Here is a 27,966-nt window from a genome sequence, read left to right as displayed (position 1 = left end):
CAGAAAAACTATTGAATTCAGAATGCGTATATGCCTGATTTTGGTTGTACTTAGTACAAAAAAATTTCTGAAAGTTTTTGGCGCTACCATAGTCTGCAAAAGTAAATCAAACATCGAAAATCCTTTTGACAGAAGAACAATTTTTCGGACTGAAAGCTGCCGGTGCTACATTCACGCTCATTCAATGGAGATGAAAGCAGATGAAGGAAAATAAAGCAGATAGATACGAATTCCCAATCATTCGACTATATTCTTCACCAATTGGTCGACTCAATGAAGTAAATAGCAAATTCCAAATACAAAGTTCGGTTAAAAAGCATATTCAAGATAACAACCTACTAAATTTAGCCAAAAATCTCAGTACTTTGTAAAAAAACCCTAAAACTCCTTACCGAATTGGCAGAGAGTCAAACCGTAGTCTATAAATTGTATTCAAGAACCCTTGGAGGTTTTGGTCACAAGAAGCGTTATCAGTAGCATCTTCGAGACTATAATCAAGAATTCCTTTGAGCCCCAACTCCCACATGCGGTTCAGAGTAGCCGAGGCCTCCACATTTTCTCCCGCACAAAAATGCGAATACACCGTCTGTTTAACAGCCTGATGCACACGAATTCTGACCGCCACATGTTTGATCAAGGGGGGCTTAAGCACCTTAATGCTCAGATCAACCAGGGGGTCGCAGCCACCAAAGAAAGATTGAAGATCGTCGTTAAAACTCTCTGGAGCTCATTCCACAGTACAAAACCTCGCCATTCTCAATCTGCAAGGTTTCGGTCAATATTATATCAGGAAGCACTGGGCCCGCTCTGCCTATGCATTGTTGCAGAAGAGGACCAGATCCAATGACCGAATCAGAAGTCATGAGACCGCAAATTGGACAAAACCTGGCCACTCTCACCGAGTTTCAAACCCCGCACCTCCCCATTCCCGACGAAACTGCCAGAGACTCGAACCGCAGACCTCTCGAATCTGTTCAGAAAGCCTTTAACAACAGATTTCCCACTATTTCTCCTTGATTCATTTAACAAAGATCGCCATACCATTACACCTAGGAGGTCTCACTTTCAATCCCTCCTACAAGATTCCTCAATTTATAGACTTGGAAAAAAAAAAATCGAGATTTGCTGTCAACTGAAGCTCACAAGAAGCATGCACGAATCACAATTGGCCGATGGGGCGGGTGTTTTACCGGTTGGGCTGGCTTTTTTACCGGTTTGATCGGGACTTCCGGTTACCGCGCTGAGGAGTATTGATGGAACTGGAACATGTTTAAAAGTTATGGCCAGGACCAGGTCTGTATATTCCAGAATCAGAATTAAAAGTTGTGTTTAGATACTGCATTTACTCAATACTGCAAATCACCTCAAAAACCATTAGTTGTTTTAAGAGACGAACAGATTTTGAGCGAAATGTCCACCTATAATAGCCTATCCAAAACATCAAATTTGAAAATTTGATAATAGAAAATTCGAAATATCAAGGTTCTTTTTAAGGATGTCAAGGTAAGCAAGTCAAAGTCCGGATAGGAAGCTTTGTATGCTGTTGACTTCATGTACAAAACCGTTTGTGTGGCTTTATGCACAGCTTTATTTTTGAAACTGTGGTTCATATAGCATTAGTTTTGAAATTGTGCTTATCATTGGTAATTGCTCTGGTTTCTGCGTAAAGCTGTAACAATCTTATAGGTTATTACTACTGGTGATATATTTTACTCCACATGCTTTTTGAACTGTTACTATAGGATAACGAGTTTGATTCTTTGTTGTTTAGGATCTCTTGAACTTCTATTAATGTCTAGGGACAACTTTGTATTTTAAATCGGATACATATCTTGTTTTGAGGAATTTACCCTTGGGCATTCATCGTTGTATGTAACAAGTTTAGCTATTGGAGAGTTACAAAAATGTATCAAATTGCTGCATTATCATTAACAGAAATTCTTCAGTTGGTGTACAACTCTGGATTTACCTTTATCTATATTCAGTAAGTTTTCAATACAAGTTATCCAACAAAACCCAATCATCAGCTAGTTGGGACAAGTAAGCAACTCAGAATTTAATCTTTAACCTAATTGCAGAAATTAACAAGCAGTCATTTTGATTTTAAAAGATGATCTAATTTTAGGGCATTACATAAGTAGTACATACACCTGTTGAGCACACAATTTGATCTCCCTACTGTAACTTTTACCAAGATGATCCTCATGCTTTATCTTTACTCATGTTAATGTAGATGAGTAATTTATGCAAGATTGAAGCAAAAATGAACAGAGCCTCCATATACCCAACCAACTCAAATTAAAAAAACCCTTGATAAAATTAAGCCCCCAGCAAAACATGGCGGAAGACAGCTCATGGACTAAAACAAATTGCTAAGGAGATGCAAAATATAAGAAATTGGCTAACTAAAAACCTCAATAGCGCTACCTTTCGAAGGGCGCAAATCAAAACCTACAGTGCACCAAATTTGCCCAGTCTAGAGACTACCCACTACACACACATACAGGGTTCTATTCCAAAGGTATAGCATTTCACATTGATGTCGCACCGTGGATTGAATCTGCTGTCAAAGGCACAACCTACAGTGATTCACCCATTAAACGGTGCAAATAATTTCCCTGAAGTTGACGAAAGGCCAGCTCATTATATTTTACTGGTCTCTGCTTTTTTATCAGGTATAACATTCAAAAAAGCCAAAGCAAATAACAAGCTCCGTATAATAAAAATCGAAACAATAAAACATGCAAACTTGAGGACTGGGGAAACATACGAATAAAGGAAAACCAATCCTTTAATACTGGAAGAAAACCGACCCAACTCTCTATATTCACATCAAATTAAAAACAAAAACCAGCGAGTGCAACAGATGAGACCCACACTCAAAAGTTTATGACAAGAAAGCAATAATCAAAAACTAGAAACCTAAAAGGCTACAAATTACATCATTGAATTCCTGTGAGATATCAGAAAATAGCCTCAGATTTGCAGAATTAAGTCAGCATGGCCAAAGGGCCAATAAGCTCCGAAAGATGGTGTGATTTTCTGATTCATCACAGGCCATTGTAATCCTTATCACGATGAACAGATAACAGACTTGGCACCATTAATTCAAGGTCAACAAAATCATACTATAATTATAAGCTGCCCATGAGCAGATGGCTCCAGATTATACAGGATAATTTGTTATAACATGAATAGCGACACAGACGATTTTAAGAGGGCAAAATAACTAACAAAATGCCCAACATCTTAGGCGTGAATGCCAGTTTGCAAATCCCTGGTGAATCACAGCTGGTCCAGGCAAAGGTTTCACTTTCAAGGAATCCCAAAATAAAGGATCTACGAAAATGCTATAACAGGCCAAAATAAAGTTTCAATTTGAACAATAAAATTAAAATAAATGCCTGGGCTTTTAGAATCTATTTATCCAAGCGCCTAGTGCATCCGGGTTTAGATTTTGAACGAGTTTTAAGCCGACAGCTAAAACTCCAAAATCACAAACGAATAGCTTATGCGTTACGACTCACGCACCTGGATTGAAAGGTGTTACCTAAGAACATTAAACCCTAAAACCTATCGAAATTGATACCTATTGAAGTGTCCTTCAAGACTTTTAAAACCTATAGCTATATTGACCACGGTAAAATCAAAAAGCTAGCATCCATACAGTGACCACTAAAAAAATTAAATTGTAACGAATTATATGTGAAGTACAATAAAATGAAACAAAAGAAAAACAAGAATTCGTGAATATACAGTGCCCTTACTCATGCCATTGATCAGATAATTGTAGTCTGATATTTTGGAAATACATGTTAAGATTCAGAGAGAAAAAATCATCACCTCAATGGATTTCAACAATAGGCTCAGCAGGATCCATTGGTTTTTTGCATTCTTAGGGAGCATTTATCTCATCTCCCTCATAAAATAGGTAATTTTAACATCATTGCCCTCTTGAAAGAAAACCCTGATCTGCACTGCACCATATGCCGCAGACGCAAACAAACCCTAAAACAATCTATTTGATCAAAAACTGATGACTGCGTGATTGAAAGTTTAATAACATGGATATGTTTATGTAGAAATAGAGCAAGCTTTTCCTAGGGTTTGTTTGGTTACCTAGGGTTTCAATATTCCATTCGACTCGGCAAATTTTGAACACAATTTTCACTCTACGAGGCTACTGCCCTAATACTCTTAAAGCGAGGCGATTTTAATCGATATTTAATGTTAATGTAGTATCTAAATGGAATCTAACCGATAGTATAAAGTAGTTCATATAGTTTGAATAAAATGAAGCGGTGTTAAAAATATGTGAGTGGTGATTAGGTGGATCAATATTTGATAAGTGTCCTAGAATGGCTAAGTACTTATAGTTATATAGTAGTATAGAAATAAAATAGTAATAATAATAATGACAACTTTTTAAGTAATGATTATTTTTAATGAATATATTATCTAATTTTAATATAATATAATTAATATATAAATTATATAATTTACCTATTTGAATATAGTGGTGATAATAGAAAGATTTGTTTGGTTATAATTATTTAAACAAGTGTTGCGCGAGTAGCTCCAGTCTCTGTCGTCAGTGGTTTAGGGAGGAGGGAAGTGTGGAATGGGGAAATGATAGCGGGCGTAGTTCTAGAATGTAGGAGGACGAGTTTAGTGTTTCTATCCCTTTTTTATCTCGATACATGCAAAAGGCTCTGATTGGTAGTTGTATTCTAGAGGATCTGTCATGTGGTTTTATTGCAACTTGTTTGATTGAAAATAGAGTGTTTCTCAGCATTCTCATCTATAACAATATATTGATAACGAGATTCAACACTGCAAAAGACACTCTCATCATTGTTTTTAACAAAAAAGTAGAAATGGTTTATTAATAGGTCAATGTGCTACTAAAGCCCCCAAGATAAGGGAAAGTAGTGGTATCCTCTCAATCAATCCATAAAGCAGGTCTAAGAGAAAATAGCATTAGAACAATAGTTTTCACAAGGGAGACAAATGTAGAAGTGAAAATGAAGATCTGAGAAAATTTGCATTTAAACAATTTATATATGATCATTCATATCAATGTTGCTAATTGTAATAGCATCGCAAGCATCAAGAAAAAAACAAAGGACAATATAGAGTTATAATCTAGTGTCATATGGCCATGTGGATTTAATATTGATAGGTGTGCATGTTCTACCAATATAAGGTAGTGGCTAAATCGTAAACTAAAATGTAACATATTCAAGGGAAGTTTGAAAAAGTTTGAAAAAAAAAAAACCAAGTGTCCTCCTTGATAAGATACGCATAATAGTTCACTATTTAAGTGTTGTCATGTGAATTTAATGGTCTAAGAAAGGAGAATGTAATATTCATATTTCACACATCACTATAAACAGAAATACCTTCAACTAAAAATAGCTATGTTGATATTATAGGAGATGTAAAAACTCTATGGATGCTTTATTCCTTCAATGAAACAATCATATGCAAAGACCATATGAACATTCATTTCTAGCCTTTCATAGAGGAAATATGACAGACAAAAAGATCTAAAAGGACAAAAGCTCAACATATTAAAGTCTTCACTAGACAATTGAGAAAAGATTCATGTCTTCTACCATACAATCAATTGAATAGTGCAGGGAGAACATATACATCACCATAACAACTCACAGCCAATGCTTCATTTGCCAAGATCGACTAATAAGCTAAATGAAAGGGAAGATAGAAGGTGCTTTGGTCAAGTACGTAGAAGAGAAAGCCATCATTTTTGGCCATGGTCAAATGGAGGCAATGTAATTTGACTACTAAATAAAATGAAATGAAAATGAATCTCCACCTATAATAGCGATTTGAGTGGAAATTTATTTTATATTGAAACAAATAACTATTCAAATATCTATTAGGATGGATCTATCTTTATATGGGCATGTGAAGAAATTTGTAATGGCATAAAAGAGAAACATGTGTATTCTTCATAATATGAATGTAGCAACAACAGACACAATACGAGCTGCCTCTGATCAAATCTTAGCACCTTTGCGGTGTAACGAAAGTCATTAATTGAGGATCTATAAATCTATTCATGTCATTGACAAGTGAAGAATTGACGGCTTTAGGGATTGTCTGTTATAGAAATGTTCAGGTATATTCTAGAATAAGTAATTAATGACCTCGAATCAAATACATTCTAGGGTCCTGACAAGCCCAAAACAAAATAAATTATCTGTGAGAACTATAAATCAAAAGAATGAAAATTAATCTAACTACTTATTAAAAGGACTTTGAGAGAAGTCAATTGGAAAATTATGGAAATACATAAAACATTTTAACACATAAAGATCTACATTGAATTGTACAAGCATAATAGACAAAAAAAACAATCGACAAGTAATATATTTGCTAACTAAACCTGCACTATAGAAAACAAAAATAAGGCAACCTAAATTGAAATCAAGCTACATGCAAAATCATCACTTAATAAATTTAAAAAATTTATTGGAAAAAACAAACAAACAAACAAACAAATTAACAAATTCACTCACCTGAACTGTATGGGAGCACCCAAATAGAATGAAAATTCAGCTACGACCCTTAAATTGTGTCTTATGAGCATGAACACATAAAGAAAGGATACACATGATTACTATTGTTGCACATTGGAAGAAAAAATATGCTAAAATGACATATAGTAGTAAATGATGACAAGAACACCGATCCATAACAATGATTATAGCTAAATGGAGGTGAGAACACTAACGCCTATCTACAGCTAGCAACCAATGATAACTATGCTTTGACTGGAAGCCATTGATCATAAAAATGTAGACTAGATCTAAGTAAATTGATAATTAATTGTAAGGTCAAAAAATAGAATAAATAATATTAGCACAATTTTTTTGGGTATTTTGGTATGAGATTTTACTATCCTATATTACTGCTAAAAATAAACTGCATTGGAAAGAATTACAATGTTTATCCAAAAAAGCCTCTCTTTATTCAGATTAATGAAACTTCTCTTTATTAAGATTAATGAAACCTCTCTTTAATTAAGGATTTCATCAAATTCTCAAACCTAAAATAAATGGAAGAACTCTACAAAAACCTAATTGTATTTTGCATAGTTCACCAAAATTCTATTGCCATGTGCAAATTGTTGTAGAACTCACTAGAAACAAGTTAAGCATGCAGTGTTGGTACAAAAACTGCCTCATTGATAAATATTGATAAGTACTCGTAATAAATGCAATAAGAAGGAAAACCCTACATTGTTTAAAACATTATGCTACGAGCATGTTCAACCAAACCTATCTCGCTTTATCTATATAAACTTTAATCTATTCACAACTTAAATGCCATAAACAAACACGGTTGAAACCAATAAGGGATTGTACAAATATAAATAAATATTCTCCATTAATTAAAATTGATAACATCTCTAACAAGAGATGACTACCATGTTAGTTGAATAAATTTAAATAGAGTCCCCTATGTTATGTTGGAATGAATTTCATTTTCTAGCATCTTCAAGCAAAATATCACTATTGTATGTGCAACGACCAAGGCAAGTTCTAGGTCATAGCTTTATCCAATAAAGGTCACCTCCAGGACATACAAAGGCCTTAAACAAGCATAAGTATAAATTCAGAGATACCATGAAAAAAAAAATGGAACCATGGATCCAAAATACCTTACTAGATGAAAATTATTGAAATATCTAGATAACCAAATAGATGACCACACACTAAATAATATTAAATTGGATACTACAATGACTGGAATTATATTTTTGACAACATTATTATGTAACTCACTATAGAGAAAATAAAAAATCAAGCAATGAATTGAATGAGAAAATGAAAACTGCTTGCATTGAAATAAATTTATTAAAATTAGTCATATCACAATCTCGACAATAGATTAATGAGATCAAGCTCTCAGTTAGAACAACTTGAATGGTGTTCAGCCCGATTCAAGTTTAGTAAGTTTTTCCTTTTTTATTAACATCTATGTAGACATAAATTGTCAAAAGTTTATTTTAAAAATGCCAATGAATCCCATGGGGATCTGTAAATTCATATATAAGTGAGTTTAAGAGAGATTCATCTAGATCCTAACACCTAAGCCCAACGACATCCACCAGATATCAAAAGGCAATTGCCCATTTGTGTGCGTCAGAGGTTTAAATTTTTGAGATCTAAGAAAATATGAAGTATAAGATAGCAATGCAAAAACTAACCTTGCATTGAGGGGCTGCAAGATACATAGCCACACGAAAATATCAAATCCATGCACATTACTTTCTAAAAAATAGTAAATTAAATAAATGAAATCATAACTCATAGAAACCTAATTGAAGATAATCTGAAACAAAATTCTATTAAACAAAAAGATCATATGTAGTGTAATTAGAAGGAATACGTGGTAGCTCTGGAGGCCAACAATACCTGTTTCAATAACTCTACTTTGAATGGAAGCCATTGATCATAGTCTAACAAATTGTGGCCCTCTTAAAGTTGAAAACCCCATGAAATTCACTATTTATGTCTGCAAAATGCAACATAGTATTAGAGCATCTCTTTAGCAAGACACAAAAATAAATGATTTTACATGAAAATTGAATTGAACAATCAGCAAAGCACATTCAGCTTGACAAAGATTTTTTTCTTTAAAACACAACAATTTGATAAACTATAAACATACAATGAAATTTGTTGCAGGATCCAACCTCCCTTTTCTACAAGAGAATTTGAATGTAGACTCAATTTAAGCAAACAAATATAGGTAATAGATTGAATACCTTAATATATACATTCAAAATGTGGAAGCATCAACATGACATTTGAATCCCTGCATGTATGAAATGTAGAGGCAAAGACCTTCCACGTGAATTATTTTCATAACGACATCTGGTAGGACATGCAATTTTCAGGAAAATAGTTGATTGGTTAAAAAAGACCACAAGCTAAAATAGCTCTAGCCAATTAGAAAATAGAAATAATACAATGAAAATTCACTAATATAATTGAACAAAGAAAACCTTAGGTGAAATGTTTCCTAGGCACAAATTTTAAGGCAGATTAATAGAAAAGAAGCACCCGATAACTTTAGTCTCCTACCTTACGACAACAACTAATAATTATTATTTATAAATTATAATTATTTTAATTGCTAATTTTAATTGTAATTTTATTATGTTTTAATCTTAATTTTATTTTATTAGTATATTATTTAATTATATATGATCAATATACTATATACATGATATATTATATTATAATATTTTATCATTTATATCATATTATATTACTATTTATAATATGATATTTTAAAATAATGTTTGCACAATTTAATAAATCACACTTAAATTTTGTACACTAACATATAAAATCAATTAAGAAAATAAGACTCCAATTTACTCAATTAGAAATAAAAATAATACTCCATTATAATAAATACACTCCATTTTAGTCTTATTTTGATTTTATGAGCTCTTATAAATATATAAAATATTACTTTAAAATTAGTCATTTAATTGAAATAAAACTTGGTTGTTATTAGTACTTGTAATTAATATTTATTTTTTAGGGATGGATGAATTAGAGTGTTATAAGAACCATTATAAATGTTATTTTTCATTATAATAAATGCATAAAAATAAAAAAAATATTTTTAAAATATTTTAAATGTTATTTTTTATTATAAATAAATACATTAAAATAAAATAAAATTAATATTTGAAATGTTTATTCTAACAATTTATTACAAATCTTAGTTGAGTGTTATTCCATTCAATTTTTATCAGTTAATACTATTGTGAATTTAAAAATATATTTATTTCACTTATATCATATATATTACAATGTGTGAATGTGTGTTAGTTATACAAATAGATGCTTCTTGAATCATTTGTCCGCAAGTACATCAATGAATTATACATGAAACATGTTTGAAAAAATAAACTTTAAAAAATACAATTATGAAGAAGAATACTTTTCAACTAAAAAAATACATTAAATATAATTTAAAAAAATCATAAAACTAAACATCAATATATTTCATACATATAATAAAATTACAACTAAACTTACATACAAAATTAAAACTAATACTATTAAAGGCAAGTACTACAATTGCTTAATAGAATATATATACTATCAAACTATTAATATTAGTTATATTCAATAAAACAATGTATTGAATTAAACTAAGTTAAACAAGTGTCATAGAATGGCTAAGTACTTGCCTTATAGTTATATAGTATTCTAGAAATAAAATATAAATAATAATAATAACTTTTTAAGTAACAATTATTTTTAAATGAATAAATTATCTAATTTTAATGTAATATAATTAATATATAAATTATATAATTTACCTATTTGAATATAGGTGTGGCAATAGAAATATTTGTTTAGTTATAATTATTTAAATAATAATAATTTATAAATTATAACTATTCTAATCCCTAATTTTAATTGTATTTTTATTATGTTTTAATGTTTATTTTATTTTATTAATATATTATTTAATTATATATGATCAATAAATTATATACATGATATATTATATTATAATATTTTTTCATTTATATCATATTATATTACTATTTATAATATGACATTTTAAAATAATGTTTGTAAAATTTAATAAAAATCATACTTAAATTTTTTACACTAACATATGAAATCAATTAAGAAAATAGCATTCATATATAAGACTCCAATTCACTCAACCAATCAAAAACTAAAAAAATAATTCAGAAAAAATCTAAAGTAAAAATTTGTCATAATATTTGTTTTAAAAATGAAACAAAGTGAATTCTAAATAGTATATCAAAACTCATTTAATCACTTGTTAACAATAATTCAAAAAATGTCACAATAATACTTAGGCTCTCTGCAAGTGCTAATAAGAAATTTAAGTGATCTTTTTAAATATTTTGTTTGTTATTTATGTGTGAAGAGGATGTTAATATTTGATATAAGGAGTTTAAGTGATTTTTATTCTTTTGTTTGTTATTTATGTGTGAAGAGGATGTAATTTTCTATAATAATGATAATAATTTTAATTATGGTATTTTTATATTTAGTGACACGTTTTCTTCGAATAATTCTATATTTTATTACTTGTATTGAAAGTTTGATTTTTAGATTAGATTTTGGCAAAGTACTTTTAGGGGAGTGTTCTAAGGTAGTTTAAATAATAAAACATTTTCAACAAGAGTTGCATTGTTATAGTTGGAGTCCATGTCTAATGCAAAGATCACAAAGATTGACCGAGTTGTATAAATAAAGTGCCATCTTGAAGTTTGGAAGAAAAGTGATTCTCATATATTATATATATATGGAGTCATTAAATTGCTAGCACAACAACACAGAGAAACTATTTATTAAATTCTAATGAAACAAGAGCTCTAGTAGAGCTAGAGTACTCGCCGTATTGATTAAGTAAAATTAATAAAAACTAAGATAATGCATTTTACCATGCATTTTAAGATAATATATTTTTTAATATTGTTTAAAAAATTATAGCTTGAGAGTAATTGTACTCTAACTACATTTTAAAAATAATTTAGTTTGATTGTTAAGTCATAGTTTTTAGAATTAAAATATAAAAAATAATATATATAAAATTAAATATATTATTTACAAATTAAAAAGATTAAACCAATTCTCTATAAGGTTAAACCAAAATAATAATGTCTTAACAGTGTAAAAATGAATTTGAGAAATTAACTTAACAAAATAATAACAAAAATGAATTAATAATAATTTTATAGACTGTTATTTTTTATAATTTTTAATTTGACTTTTTCTAATCTTTGTTTGTCATAATTTGATTGTTTTTTAGATATCTTAATTTGAGAAGTTATTATTAATTTTCTAATTCAAGATAACATTAATAAAAATAATAATCTTAGGTTCAACTCTACACAAACTAAATAAATAACAATAATTAATCAGGCATAATAATAATGAATCACATTATTTATTTATTTAGTAAATATATAAATTTAATTTTAATCAAAGAAAATAATACAAAATTAAAAAAATCCTTTTTATTCTACCAAATAATTTTGTTGGCCATAGTTTAGAGCTTATAATACTAATAATAATACTAATAATAATGAACAAAATAATACTAATAATAACAATAGTGTTGGCCATAGTTTAGAGCTTATAAATTAAATAATGAACAAGATAGTTGCTCTTGAACTTTATGCAGGGGTGTTTACTATCAAAACCTCATTCTCCAACTTAGCGAGGTTGCCTCACAAATTGCTTGTTAGTTTCATTGGTATTTCTTTTTCACAAGGCCATGTTTGATTATTTTGTTCTTAGTTCAAAATTAATTAACCTTATCTAGTGTTGAATCAGGATCATATTAAAACCAAAATAAACTTTTAAAAAATAATAAAATCTATACATCTAGATTAGCTTTATCAATCTAAGTTAATTAACGCAATGATGAGACATGCTTGTTTTTTATTCTAAGCTTTGTAGCTCTTCCGATATTGGATAGGCTTTATACTTCTATTCAGCAAAATTTCTTATTTTTTGTAGTTGATATAATATGTGTAGACATGACTACATGAATGTTCAACATGCTCTATTAGTCTATGTTTACATGGGATTTGCAATTGATGTATTGGGTTTAGAAGCATCACTCAAGCTTAAACTTAGATAATTCTCTACAAATAATTGGTTATGTGTCAAACTTTCTAGGTATAGGTCAAAACAGTTTTAACCTATACTTGATACATTAAAATTGAAGGTCTCGGGACCATAAAAAAAACTGCAACTCTAGATCAGTGAATTTGAAACTCTGTTAATTTGTGGCTACATAGAAGAAGAAGAAGAAGAAGAAGGGAAATTATTGGTGGAAAGGGGATTTCATTGTTCAATCCCTCATTTCAAAATTAACCTCGTAATGATATAAGCAAAGCATGCAAAACACGATAAATGTTAGTATTCACCTTGCTTGTCAAACCTTTGGGGATGGATCTAGGTCCACTATATCTACAAAGATGTATGAATTCTTGTATTCGTATGTAGAATAAATGATGTCTATGTAGAATGTAGGATGTCTTCACAAATGAAATGGGTCTACAATCTCCAAAACAAAGATCATGGATGTATGCATGCCTGATAGCTAGGATGGAGAAGGAGAGGAAAAAAGGACATGGATCTTCTTGCTTAATTAGGAATTCCTCTACTAATTCATCATGGAATAGTAAATCCAATGAATCAATATAATATTTTCCCTAAATGAATTTATGGATGAATGAATGAGGACTTTGAGATCTTGAATGGATGGACACCTTCAAATCTTGGAACCAAATACTTATTTTCTTGCTATAAATCACCAAAAAGAGCACTTGAATGCACATTGGACTTGATTGCTTGATCTTGTCAATGATTCCTTAAGATGTGAATGAATAGATTAATATGAAATGCATGTTATGAATGTTGAAATGAGGGGAGGAAGCATCCTTTTATAGTGATTTTCATGAGGGTCGATCGAGTCGGTGGGAAAATGAAATATCTCAAAGCCCATCAAAATTGAAAGCCTAAGTAGATTTGACATATACCAAGTAGACTAAATCATACTTTAGCTACACTCAGGAGGCACTAATTTCAAGGTGGAGTTGTATGGATCAAGAGGTGATCAATGGTTAAGAAGAAATAAAAAATAAATACAAGACATTCATACCATAAAAGCATCTATAATCTAGGAGATCACTTCAATGGGGAATTATAAGTCCTTGAGCTTCCAAATTAATGGGTGCTAACTTTTTAGGACTATAAATGACAGATTTGATGACAACAAATCCACAGATCCAGCCAAGCACCTGCATGAAAGAACCTATCACAGAGAAGAAAAAGATAAGAGAAGGCAATAGTTTGGCTCTAAAATGTGCAAGAATATATTATCAGACAAAAATAATGAGTAAAAATATACAATGGATCAATCCTTATAGAAGGAGATCATAAAATCTAAAAGGAAAACCCTAAGAGGTAAATGGCATTTAAAAATTAATATTTAATTTTTAAATGGGAGCTCATTTGCATAAAGTGAGATCTTAAGTAGGGAGTAAAGTTAATTTAATAAATTAAATTAAATTAATCATTTACTCTAACGGCCCCTTTAAGATGAGTAATAATGTAGCTACAAACAATGCATGAAAAAACAAGGAAACTATAATGTTGAGAGCATAAATGGGTCCCAACAACATGGCTTGATAAGATATCCAACAAAATCAATTCTATGAAAACTAGAGAAATAGGGAAAACCACGTGGGAAAAACCCTACTCCAAAAAGAGATAGAAGAATGCTAAAAACAAAAGAAGGAAGGACTCATCACTAAGACCCCCCAAGGACAACTTCCTTCACCTCAAACATAGAATGCAATTGAAGATACTGTGTAGATGGAAAAGGTTAAGTGAAGATGTCTGCAACTTGTTCAACAATGGGAATATACTCCAAGCTAAGAGCGTCGTCTTGAATCAAATGCCTGATGAAGCTCAATGTGCTTGGTCCACTTATGCTCAACTAGGTTGCAGGAAATGTTTATAGCACTTTGATTGTCACACCAATGAAATGTGGAACTATCAGGGAGAAATTCAAACTTTGTCATCAACTATTGAAGCCATCAAACCTCCTGACTAGCTAGCACAACTGTCGAGTATTCTGCCTCTATAGATGATAATGCATGAGCATGCTACTTCTTGCAAGACCATGTGATAGGACCAGAACCAAGATAAAAAATAAAGCTAGAAGTAGACCTTCGATCATTAATATCACTAGCCTTATCTAAGTCTGTATAACCAACAATGTGAGGATCCCTTGATGTATAGTGAATGCCATAAAATGTGCTACCCCAAATGTATTGGAAACTACAATCAAAACAATTTTTTTATTCTCATTGATGTCAAATCTATTAGTGAGACAATTTTCTATCTGATCTAATTGTCATGTATATTTGATTGATGAAGAGGATATGTGAAGTTGTTCATAAAAAACATCTAGAGTAAAGGCTAAGTTATGAAGATGAAACTACAAATGGACATTTGATTAGTTAGACTTTGACAAGACAAAGTGATTGTTTAAATCATGTTGATAGAGGAGAAGACACTAATGTTCAAGTCTTGAAAGTGTGAGCAAAGATAGATCACTTTTGTAGGCTTGACCAAGTAATAGAGTAAAAGACTAAGAAATTTTAATGAACATGTCGAGTGATGCTAGTATCAGTCGAGCCACAACAAGTGTCGAGCAAATTCAATGTTAACCGAGCATCAGTATCAACCTGTATATGAGCAATGTTAGTATGCTAATAGAAACCAAATTTAAATAAAGCTTCTACAAACTAAACAAAATTCATAAACTTCAAGATAAACTAAGATGAACTCTTAGTTGAGAATATGAGCCATTAATGGACTCTCTCAATGAGAAGCTCTCTTGTTGAGTAGCTTTGTCTAAATAGATAGGATGTATGCTCAAGCTTATTCTTCAAAAAGGGCTTCAAATGGAGTTGGAATTTGGGTGTGAGTGTATGGTTTTGATGTAAAATGGCTTCTTAAAATGGCATTATGACTTTACTTCATGGATTGTGTTAAAATGGCTTGGGAGAGGATTCCTTAAATAGACAAAGGGCTTGAGGGATCAAGAGGTAGGATGCAAGGATGGGGAAAAGCTCATGGAGGGCTCAGATTTCATGAGAGGAGAGCACATGGATTGTGCTTCCTTATAGCCAATCAAGGAGTGACACATGTCACAGGGTGAGAGGATGGAGGAAAGGGGAAGGATGAGTCAACAAAGGAGGGTCAAGGGATAAAATCTTCATAAAGACCCTCATAATGGCTTGTAAGAGCAATAAAAGGGCTTGGAAGAGTCATTTATGACCTTGTGGGCTTCATAAAGTTTTATGATTGAGATATTTTGAGGGAGATGAGAGCAATTTCGACTTGGGCTTGATTAGGAGGGTTTTAAGCTTGCTTAGGATTGTGCAAATGATTAGAGGATGGATTAGGATGGTTTAGGATTAGCTTAGGGATAGGCAAGTGGATGGCATTTAATGAGGGTGGGTGAAGGAGGAGATATTTGTTAACTTTGGCTTGGGTTAGTAAGTCTTAACCCATTTTTAAGGAATGTGACAAGGTTAGGAGGGGATTAGGATTAGGTTTAAAGACATCTTATAGAAGAGTCTAGACTTTGGATGAGGATAAAGACTTTATAGAATAGTCTAGAACTTCCTAGGATGAGGATGAAGACTTTCTAGAAGAGTCTAGAACTTCTTAGGATGAGGATAAATTAGATTTTTAGGAAATAAATAAAGTTTTATTTATTTCAAGGGTTTGGATTGAGGAGATATTTATTAAAACTTTTTTAATAAACATGAGGATTAATATTTAATCTTAATTAAATATTTTGAGTTGGGATTAGGGGTAGGAAATGATGGGATTAGCCTTTAATCAAAATTAAAGAAGGATTAGAAGATTTTGGAAGAGGTTAGTGGTCTTAAGGAAATTGGCCAAGTTTTGGGCAAAAAAATTTTTTTTTATTTATTTTGAGTTTTTTGGTCAATTTATTAATTAAATAATTAATAAATAAGGAAATAATGTTTAAATAAGATTTAAACATTTTTGGGAGGGATTCCTTAATTAAATATTTTTAATTAAGATAAAGGGATTTAATGGCATAAAAATAAATAAATAAATAAATAAATTAATTAATGATGATGTCATTAGGGACTTTTTTCAGAAAATAAAAATATTTTATTTTCTAAAGAATTTTTAGGTGTCTACACAACCAAGTTACAGTGTTGATGTCGAGCAAGAAGTTTTATAGCGACCAAGTAACTCAGTGATGATCGAGTCAAAACTTAATGTTGGTTGAGTAACAACATTTTAACATTTGTGAGGAATCATAATTTCTAGTCGACTGTGTTGATTTCTTGGGATATGGAAAAAATGTTGAAGATAAGGATCGATGAGTTGGATCATTTTATTTTAGGAGAGGATTAGGTAAATGACCTAAGATATGAATTCAAGGAGAGGTCTCTAGAAAAGAATAGATAAACAAAATAGAAATTAGATACATTGTATCTAATGGATCGAATTGTGAACCCTAAGATCTACAGTGTTGATTAAGCAAAAAAATATCAGAACTTCCTATTTAAGGAGGTACATAGGCAAACTTTTAAGAGAGAGTGTGCAGTGAAGAGAAGTTGTATGCAAATGAAGGATCTCTAGAGAGTTGTTACTGCTACTATTGACTAGTGAATCTAAGAAAAAGGCTTAATTGAGTTGAGAAGAAGTAAAGGGTGATTGCTTGAAGGGTTGCCGAGTGAATATGAGATTGAGATGACAATGGAGGCCAGAAAATGAATCAATATTAGGAGTTGAATAGAGATCTAAACATGGAAAGTGAGTTGTACTTAACAGATAAAACTTTGTGTTACTCTCTAACCATTGTGAATATTATTTGAAATCCTTTAATCAAGGTCGACCTAACAGTCATAAGGACTTAACAATCTATGTAAATCCTTTAACTGGGTAGCATTTTAATGGAATGTTCTAAATTTCTCTAATAAGGCCACTCCTTACAAGGTGATTAAATCCTTTTAACAAGTCATATTTAATAGTGTGTATTGTAACCTTTAACAGGGTTGGCTCTTAATAGGGCTCACTTTAGAAGAGTGAAAATTGGTGACATGTTGCTCACAGTTTTTCCCAAATTGGGTTTCCATGTTACATTCTATTGTCAAATGTGTGTGGATGTTATTATCATGTTTTATTGATTTAAGTTTACATTCTGCAAGTTTATCATTTTAAGAACAATGGACGGCTAGCTAATGTTGCAAATAGTTTACAGTAGAGACTAAGCAACAAACTAATAAGATATGAGATTATTTAAGTGTTTGTTTGTTCAATTGGTATATTTGGACCTTGGATAATTGATTCACCCCCTCGCAGTTATTCTAAATATTCTAACAATTGGTATCAGAGTGTTGGTGCTTGTAGAAAGAAGTTTAAAGGTAGTCAAAGCTAAAGATCATGGTGTACAAAATAGAGGTACCAAAGTTGAACAAAGAAAATTTTCTTGCATGAAAGAAGTTGATGAGATTGCATATATCCAATATTGATGATGATGCATTGGATTTTCTAGATAGTTCATATATGGACATAACAATAATCCCCCTAACTTCTCAACGACTGAAAGAAAAGAAAGAGCATAATCACTCAATGTTGGAAATTGCTTCAACCTTAAGCTATGTTGAGTTTAATGACCTGAAGGAATTTAATAATTCAAAGGAAATGTGGGATAAACTGAATACCACCTATGGAGGAGATGATAATGTCTTGAGAGCCAAATCAAAAAGTCTAAGAGTTATGTTTGATGAAATGAGAATAATAGAATGTGAGGACACAGTGCAATATTGCACAATAATGAAAGAAGTTGTCAATGTTATTAGAGGATCTAAAGGAAATATTGAAAATGAAACAATAATCAACAAGGTATTAAGAACTCTACTTCCTATTTATGTTATTAGGGTCTCTACAATACAAGAGCTAACATGTACACTAGGTAATGACCTAACTCTAGAAGGTTTAATTGGTAGGCTTACTACTTTTGAGATGTCAAATTTTGATAATTCACTCTAGCTACTATTGAATCTTCTTTTAAATCATAACTGGTTCTTAGCAAGAAAGGAAAGGGAAAACATGTGAAAAATGATAGTGATACTTCTAATGATGAAATTGATGAACTTGAGGCACTAATAGCTAGGAGATTTGAAAGAGCCAAATGAAAATACAAAGGTAAATTTCTCATAATTTGGTTTTCTTGCAAAAAGTTTGGTCATATTTCTACAAGGTGTCCTAACAAGAAGGACAATGATGAAAGAAAAGAGAGCAAATACAAAGGAAGAAGAGATGACCAAGACTTCAAGAAAAACAAAGACTACAGGAAAAAAGGTAAGAAATTTTGCTATATTATTGAAGAAGAAACTGACACTAAATCTAAAAGTAATGATGAAGAGGCAGTCTATGTTCTATGAAAGAAGATTTTGATGAAGATGAGAAAATATCTTTGATCTCTTATGTGAACAAAAGTGATAGATGGATAATTGATAGTGGTTGCTCTAATCACATGACTAGTGATAGAAGTAAATTTGAGGACATTGGACCATACAAGGGTGTTTGTGTTAATTTTGGTAATGATGTTCCATGTCTTGTAAAAGGTAAAGGGACAATTCAACTAACTGATAAAATTAAAAGTGGCAATATTTACTGGGTTGAAGGACTTAACTATAACATGTTGAGTGTTTCATAGTTAAACAAATTAGGTTACAAAGTTGAATTTCATCACACAAGTGCCAAAATATTTGATGTTGATAGTAAATTGATTAGAAGTGGTGATCAAACAAGAGGTAACTTGTTCTACCTAGATTTATCTCACAAGACATGTTTGTTTACACAATATGAAAATATTTGGCTATGACACAAAAGGTTATGTCATGTAAACTTTGATAATTGGCTAGCATTAGTAAAATGAAAAGAGTAAGAGGTTTTCCAAAAGAGAAGAAACCTAACAATGCTATGCGTAAACAATGTTAATTGGGGAAAATGACAAAGTCTAGCTTCAAGCAAAAAACATATTCATTTGATGACATTTTGGAATTGGTTCATATTAACTTATGTAGACCTATTGGAGTTCAAAGCTACTATAGAGATAAATATTTCATTCTATTTTTTGATGACTACTCTAGAATGATGACTATGATGTTTCTTAAAGAAAAATCTTGCACTTTTAAGCTATTTAAGTGGTATTTGGCTAGACTTTAAAAGGAGTCAGGGAAGAGTCTAAAGTGTTTGAGATCTGACAGTGGTGGTGAATTAATTTCCAATGAGTTCAACATATGTTGCAATGACAGGGGAATCAAAAGACAAATGTATGCACCTAGGACCCCTCCTTAGAGTAGAATGGATGAAAGGAGAAATAGATCAATTATGGATTGTGCTAGAACACTAATGATGGAGAAGAATGTGTCACAAAAATACTAGAGAGAAGTTGTAAGTGTTGAAAATAATTGATTATGTGTATATTGTCTTTGATGTTACACAAAATGTCATATCATTACCAAATAATGTATGTTGAGCTCACTCGGGAAATGAAGACAATTTTCTATGTCTCCTAAGCATTTTAGAGTTTACCTAGCTTAGAAGTCAGTGTCTACCGAGTTCACTCAAGTGACGAAGAGAAGTTCACAGAAGATTGAGTGTTAACTGAGCTCACTTGGTTAATGATGGAAATGTTAGATGGAATTGGTGTTAACCGAGCTTACTTAGTTAACAAAGGAACTTTGAGGAAAAGTAATGTTAACCGAATTCACTTGGTTAACATAGGAAAATTGTTTATGAGTTAGTATCTACCGATCAGGGTCAGCTAACGAAGGATTTTCTTATTTTGGCATATTAAGTTCAATAGTTTTATTTGTTGATTCCAACCGACTGAGGAGTTTAATATTATTTATTCTAAGTTGTATTCAAGATGACTTGACATTGTGTATGATATAAATCTAAAGTCAAGTTGAGAATTGAATGTGTGGAAGAGAATAGAAGATTTGAAGATGCTTAGAGGAAGCAAATTAAAGGATAAGCAAAATATCCTTGTTGAGCTGCAAAGATACATTCGATTAGAAAGGATCAACTATACAAGCCAGAATTGAGATATGTAATCAACAATTAGTTGCATCATAAATTAGGTCATCTCATTATTACTCTTTAATCATTGTAGCAGTGATCAAAATCTCTTAACAGAGTTGGCTTAACAGTTATTTGTAAATCCTCTAACAAGGTGGCATTTCTAGATTGAAGTGTCTAAAGACCTTTAACAACATGCTACTCCTAACAGGGTGATTAAATCCTCTAACAAGATCACACCTAACAGTGTATTTTGTAAACTTTAATAGGGTTGGCTCTTAACAGGGCTCACTTTGAAAGATTGAAAATTAGTAACTAGTTGCAATTGGTGGTTTTTCCCAATTTGAGTTTTCACATTAAATCTTGGTGTCACTTGTGTTCATGCTATTTAATTCATGTGTATGCAACTAAGTTAAGTAAAGTTAATCATTGATAATATCTTAAGATTTGCATGTTATACATTTGTCAAGTTATAGTTACTATTTTAGTGCTTACTAAGTGCCTATGTATTTCTTGAGCATCAGTATTTTCAATAAAGTTTTTGTGTTGAAATCTAAGGGATCTAAGATTTATTTTTGTGGTAATGGATTCCCCCCCCCCCTCCCCCACTCTTATTTACTACTCTTATATTTCCAACAATTGGTATCAGAGCTCTTGGTACTTGTAGAAAAGGTTTCAAGGACCTAAGCTAAAGATCAAGATGTCTTACAGAAGGGAGATCCAAAAATTCAATATAGATAACTTCAAGGCATGACAACAACTCATGAGGCTACACTTGGAAACCATTGGAGATTCGGGGCTAAAATATCTAGACACCAAATATGCGGCTCCTGCTAGAACTATGACCATTGAATAAATTGAAGAGAAAAAGAGTCATAACATCACGATGATCGATATTGCTTCCTCTCTCAACTATGTCAAATTTGATGAGGTTGAAGATTGTGGGAGTGCTCATAAAATGTGGATCAAGATAAAAGCCATCTATGTAGGAGATGATAATGTAAGAAGAGCTAAACCTAAAATTCTCAGAGGTCAGTTTGATCAAATGAAAATGAGAGAGGATGAAAGAATTGCAAAATATGTTGAGAGAATCAAAGCCAATGTCAGTACTATCAAAGCCTCTAGAGGAACAATTGAAGATGTAACAGTGGTAAGCAATATACTTAGAACCCTTCTTCCTATCTATGCAACTAGAGTATCTACTATTCAAGAGATGAGATGTGATCCAAATAAAAAGATAACTTTGGATGCTCTAGTTGGAAGATTGACTGCACTTAAACTAGATAACTATGATACTTATACCCTTAGTTCTAGCAATCTTGATTCTGCATTTGAAGCCAAGGTATCACTCAAGAAGAAAGCTAAAAGTCTAAAAGAAAACAATCTAAAAGTGAAGAGGAAGATAGTTCTAGCAGTGATCTTGAAGCCATTAAAGCATTACTTTCAAGAAGGTATCCCAAAGGCAAAGGAAGTATAAAGGTAAAATTCCTCTAATCTGTTTCTCTTGTGAAGAAGTTGGAAACATTGCTGCTAGGTGCCCAAACAAAGAAGACAAAAATGAAAAGAGGCACATCAAGTACAAAGGCAATAAATATTTCAAGAACTTCAAGGACTACAAGACAAAGGTAAGACATCTTTTTTTATGGCTAAGGATTCAAACAGTAGTGAAGATGATGAAATAGTTTACATTATTGTAAAAGATGAATTTGATGACGAAGGAGATAAAATGACACTTATCTCTCATGTTAGCAAAAATGATACATGGATTATTGATAGTGGCTGCTCACATCATATGACAAGTGAAAAAACAAAGTTTGAACATATGGAACATTATGATGGCGGAAGTGTGAGATTTGGAAACAATGAACAATGCTACATAAAGGGAAAAGGTTGTACCTCTCTAACCAATGAAATTAGATGTGATAATGCTTGTTGGGTTGAAGGATTGAAACATAATCTACTAAGTGTGGAACAATTGAATAATATTGGATTCAAGGTAGAATTCATGAAGAGAAAGGCCAAGCTACTAGATGGAAAAGGAAATCTAGTTGGGTCTGGCAAACAAACAAAAGGTAACCTATTCTACCTAGATCTCAGTGAAAGTTCATGTTTTATTGCTCTAGTAGAAGAGAGTTAGTTATGGAATAAAAGGTTATGTCATGTGAACTTTGATACACTAATCAAGATAAGTGAGAAGAAAAGATTACGAGGTATTCCTAGTATGAGGAAACCTAATATGGGCCTATGCAAAAATTGTCAAATTGGTAAGTGTAAGGAAACTAGGCAATAAAGAATATAACTGTTTCCACATAACCCATAATAGATCTGAAATAAACATGGAATTAAAATCCACATGCAAGAGAATAGACAACATACCCACAAAATGTGACACAAGATATACCCTGGGAAACCCTCATTGAGGGAAAAACCCAGCCTCCAAAAGCATCCATCACCATGTATTATTCAGCAAAAAATATCATTGTCATACAACCATGGAAGCCTTCATGGCCATAGCCACAACCGAGCAAACTATGTGAACAAGCATGAATCCACACATCCCATGCCATGCTTTCAACCTTCACAAATGCTCCCTTGGCTAACTTGTCAAGCCTTGTCCTGCTCGACTCTTGCCTTTTGTCTTCTCCTTGTCACTCTCTTACACTCTACAACAACTACCATTGTGGCTGCTTATATAGTAGCAAGTCCCACAAAACCACCAAGTGGTATTACATAAACCATGTGCTAATACCATGTGCTACCTAACCCACTGACCCCACATTTAATATTGGGCATTTAATTCTTTTTCCCAATATTAAATAATTACATAAAATATTTTTACAATGTTACAATACAACTCATCAAGAATATTCCATGGGAATCTTTACATCTTGCACGTCCATCTAGATGCAACATTACATAATAAAATAAAATAATAAAATATAACAATATTAAGCAATGTGTGCAACACCCATTATCTCAACAGTAAGATGGGAAAGACAAGTTGCAGAAGCAAGGACTATCATTTTGAAAAAATCTTGGAGCTAGTTCATACAAACTTATGTGGACCTATTGGAATAGAGAGCTATAGTGGATATAAGTATTTTACTCTTTTTGTTGATGATTATTCAAGAATGATGATTGTAATGTATTTAAAAGAAAAATCTGAAGCATTTCAAAAATTTAAGTGGTACCTAGCAAGAGTAGAGAAAGAAACTAGAAAGAAACTGTAGTTTTTGAGATTAGACAGAGGTGGCAAATTCGTTTCCAATGAATTCAATGAATTTTGCATTAAAAAATGAATCAAGAGACAAGTATGAGCTCCTAGTACACCTTAGCAGAATGGTATAGTTGAAAGAAGGAACATATCCATCATGGATTGTGTAAGAACCTTGATGATAGAAAAGAATTTTGCAATCAAATAATGGAAGGAAGCAATCAATACTGTAGTGCATACCTTGAACAAAGTACAATTGAAGAAAGACTCAAATCAAACTCCTTATGAACTATGGTATTGCTACAAACCTAATGTAAGTTACTTGAAAGTATTTGGTAGCAAATGTTATATCTTGAAGGAATCTAGCAAAAGGTAAATTTGATGTCAAAGGTGATGAAGGCATATTCCTAGGATATTCCTGCAGAAGAAAAGCATATAAATGTTTGAATTTGTCAACCCATAAGATCACTGAAAGTGCACATGTAAGAATTGATGAGTTTGCAGAAAAGAGTGAAGAAGAGAGCAACAAAGAACCTAAGGATTGCAAAAAGTTTATCTATTATGAACCTGATACATTACCAAAACAAATTGGAAGTCAAGAGACTTCTCCTCCCGAGTCCCCAAAATATCCAAAAGCTACCAAGTTGCAACTAGTGCAACCCAAGTCATAGTCTATTAGACCTGAGTCATAGATAGTGGGACCCAAGCTTGATATAAAAGATTTTCTGACATTATAGTCATGTTTGTTATTAGTGACACATACTTATCCAGATAGATAGAATCTATTGAGCTTATTGTACAATTAACAGTATTAAGCATTTCAAGCTTTACAGAGTTCTACAATTGCTACCAGGTTCAAGAAATAGTTTTAGTTTGCGTTGAGTAGTTTCCACCAAGATGATAATTAATAGTGTAAATAGAGCTTCTTAGTATTTATGAAGTTTCTCAATGCAAACTGAGTTGTGCAGTGCTTACCAAGCTCATAGTTACAATGATAAGAATCCAGTGTTGACCAAGCCACATAGTCTCAACCAAGTGATTTAGTTTATACTGAGCTCATTGTGATAGCATTGATCGAGCTATGTAGTGTGAATCAAGTGATTCAATTTATATGTCAAGTTTCACAGTATTCACTAAGTCACTAGTGTAGATCAAGTTCATACTACTTGGAAGTGATCAGTATAGAATGAGCTTCTACATCTACCAAATGCACAACGATGTCAAGAATTGACAGTGGACATCGAGTATCAAAACCTCACCAAGCTAGTCTTCAGAACCCAAATTCCTGCAGTTTGGCCAACTTTATGTATTTTGTGTAATCTTGTATTGTAGCCAATTTTGTTGATTTGTAAATTTGATTGGTATATATGTAATGTGCTATATCACATTCAATAAGAAGTAAGTATGGAATGTAACTAGAAGAGAATAGCATAAGTGAAAAATACAAAGGCTACAATAGTATAAGGAGCAACAAAGGTTTATCTGTCACAATAAGGTCATCATTACACTCAAAGGAATCTCATTCAACAAACCAAGTTGTAGATTAGAGATCAACCATTGTTTCATCCTAACAAGTGGATCAGTTAAATCATTTCACAAGGTAGACTTAACAGTCTTTTGCAGATCTCCTTACTGAGTGCATACTACATTGTATGTTTGTAAATCCTTTTTCAAGGTGCACCTAGCAGTCCTTATTGCTCCTAATAGGGTAGATCATTAGAAGTGATCATTATAAGCCTTAACAAGCCAACTTTATATTGCAGTACTAAATCTTGTGGGTATCATCCCCACCCTAATTTTACTTTATATTTGGAAGGTTTTTGGGTCACCATATTGTGTGTCAAAGTGTTATGAATGTTTTAATGCTTTAAGTTTCTTATGCATGCAATTAGATCATAATTCACATGAAGGATTAATTGGTAAATAAATATTAATTTTTATTAGTTACTGATTCACCCCTCCCCCCTCAGTAACTTAGCCTATCATATATATTTCCAACAATTGGTATTAGAGTGTATGGTTCTCAGGAAATAAGGTTAACAACTTGAGAAAAGATTAGAGACTATGGAGGTATTCAGAGTTGACAAGGCTATTGACAATGAAAAGTTGGATTTGGAATTGGCTATTGGACAACTCAAGAAAGCAAATAAAAAACTCTCTTAATCCTTTAAAAGAAGAAAAGATCTTGCAATCCAGATGAATGATACACTCTACATTGAAGAAAGAATTGAAGACATCCATTCAAAAAGAAATTCAGTTGAAGCTAACGAGGCAATCAAAGAACTATTAGAAAATAATAGTACACTTCAAGAAGAAGTAAGAAAGTTGAGAAGAGAGCAAGAAGTCCAGTCAATAAGATTATGTGAAGTCATGGAAGAAAAAAATAAGATAAAAGAAGAGATAGAAGGAAAGAATAGTGAAACTCAACACCTATCCCTTTAGCAAGCACACTTCATTGATCAATTCACTAATGCAAATGAAGAAATCATGAATATGAGATCATAAAATGAAAGATTGTAGAATGATCTAATCACTAAAAGTAAAACCAATGAGAGGATGATGAAATCTCAAGTAGAAATGAATCAATTGAATAAGAAAAGCCATTATAGACAAAAGGAAAAAGCAGGAATTGGATATATAGAAGAAGGTGAATCATCCAAGCTAGGAGCTCAAAAGAATCAAAGACCTACTTGCAGTCACTGTGGTAAGATAGTGTTAGGATTAAACCATGGACAAAAATAACAATTACATGCAAATATAACCAACAATAGAAAAAAAATAGATCACACAGAAAAGAACATGAGGCACCAAGATTTAACATGGTTCACCCAATCCCTGGGCTATGTCCACCAAACAACAAGTCTGATATTTTCATGATCTAGTGATTACAACCTGATTACAATCTGTAATCCCTTACAACTCAATACTGTCGCAAGAACCAACTTCGCATCACAACTATGAAAACAAGCCCTAACCCTAAGCCCATTTATACAAGTATTAAACCGCTTTAGGGTTACAACATGTCAGCCAAAATCTTGATAAAATAGGCCTAAAAAAAATAGGGCCCAAATTTTTTTTTCCCAAGTTGATGCCCCGAACCCCAAGTAATTTATGAAGTGTGTACAATACTTTCCTGATTAGTCACCAGGAACTAATAGATAGGTCATACATCAAACTAATTTTGGAGCAATGGGAAAGCTAAACTTAATGGAAAATGCTACAATTATAATCAACATGGCCATAGAGCTAATGAATGCAAGGAAAAACCTAGATTTGGAGGCAAATGTCATAAGTGTAAGAAGCATGGGCACAAATCTTAAAAGTGCAAAACTAAGACATTGAACCTAGCAGAATAGATTGTAAAAGCTATATTTGGTTGGGACTATAATACTTGGTGTAGATGTCATTACTGTGGAGAATTCAAACATATTGGAATGAATTGTGTAAAACATCACATGAGGACAAGAGACACCACCATAAGATGTTTCATTTGCATAGAACTTGGTCATCTTGCCAAGAATTATATGAACAATGGAAGAATTGAAGATGAAAAGAAGGAAAAAGTTGATAACATTAGAAAGATAATGAGACAACAATAGATTCCAAAATCTTCTAAAAATGCAAGTCTGAGCAATGATGAACATGTCACTCAAGAATTGGTTGACTTAAGCATTTCCACTTGATCTCTCATAAAGTGAACTAGAACTAGGTTTCTGAAGAGGACATATCACATCAGTTCTAGTTAGTAGAATGAAAGATCCATATTAGCATTCAAGATGTAAAGGCATCACCGAGCATTCAAGAAGATGCTAGTCATTGCTGAGTGAGGTCGGGTTGCAAACTTTACCAAGTGAGGTCGGGTTGCAAGACCCTACTGAGTAAGGTCAAGAGTAACTTGTTAGTTTGTGAAAATTGAGTCATGGATGTTCCTATCGAGCATTTAATGTAGGCCGAGTGGAAAACAATCTGTCATTTGAAGTAGGAAACCATACTAGGAATTTATGGTGATCGAAAGGAAAAAAATTGATAAAAAGGCAAAATCAA

The 27,966-nt window shown here is 32.0% G+C and overlaps 4 non-coding genes and 1 pseudogene across 5 annotated transcripts; all 5 read right to left on the bottom strand.

Annotated features, from left to right (window-relative positions):
- Positions 1-230: 230 nt before the first annotated feature.
- On the bottom strand, positions 231-4,192 carry LOC149540769 (proline dehydrogenase 1, mitochondrial-like; annotated as a pseudogene). The gene is made up of 2 exons (XR_016356442.1): positions 3,844-4,192; positions 231-1,295 (listed from the first exon to the last, which is right to left on the bottom strand). The product of XR_016356442.1 is annotated as a proline dehydrogenase 1, mitochondrial-like (transcript).
- Positions 2,538-2,670, bottom strand: LOC149540773 (small nucleolar RNA snoR74). The gene has a single exon (XR_016356577.1). It is a non-coding gene; the product is annotated as a small nucleolar RNA snoR74 (small nucleolar RNA).
- On the bottom strand, positions 2,972-3,060 carry LOC149540772 (small nucleolar RNA SNORD96 family). The gene has a single exon (XR_016356580.1). It is a non-coding gene; the product is annotated as a small nucleolar RNA SNORD96 family (small nucleolar RNA).
- On the bottom strand, positions 3,774-3,850 carry LOC149540771 (small nucleolar RNA Z155). Its single transcript, XR_016356590.1, has one exon. It is a non-coding gene; the product is annotated as a small nucleolar RNA Z155 (small nucleolar RNA).
- Positions 3,859-3,956, bottom strand: LOC149540770 (small nucleolar RNA R41). Its single transcript, XR_016356585.1, has one exon. It is a non-coding gene; the product is annotated as a small nucleolar RNA R41 (small nucleolar RNA).
- Positions 4,193-27,966: the final 23,774 nt, after the last annotated feature.

Source organism: Cupressus sempervirens, chromosome 9, assembly GCF_028749045.1.
Source record: "Cupressus sempervirens isolate cs-2001-9-10 chromosome 9, ASM2874904v1, whole genome shotgun sequence".
NCBI lineage: Eukaryota > Viridiplantae > Streptophyta > Pinopsida > Cupressales > Cupressaceae > Cupressus > Cupressus sempervirens.
The sequence above is the reverse complement of the archived record's forward strand: the minus strand, read 5'-3'. Positions and strand labels throughout refer to the sequence as shown.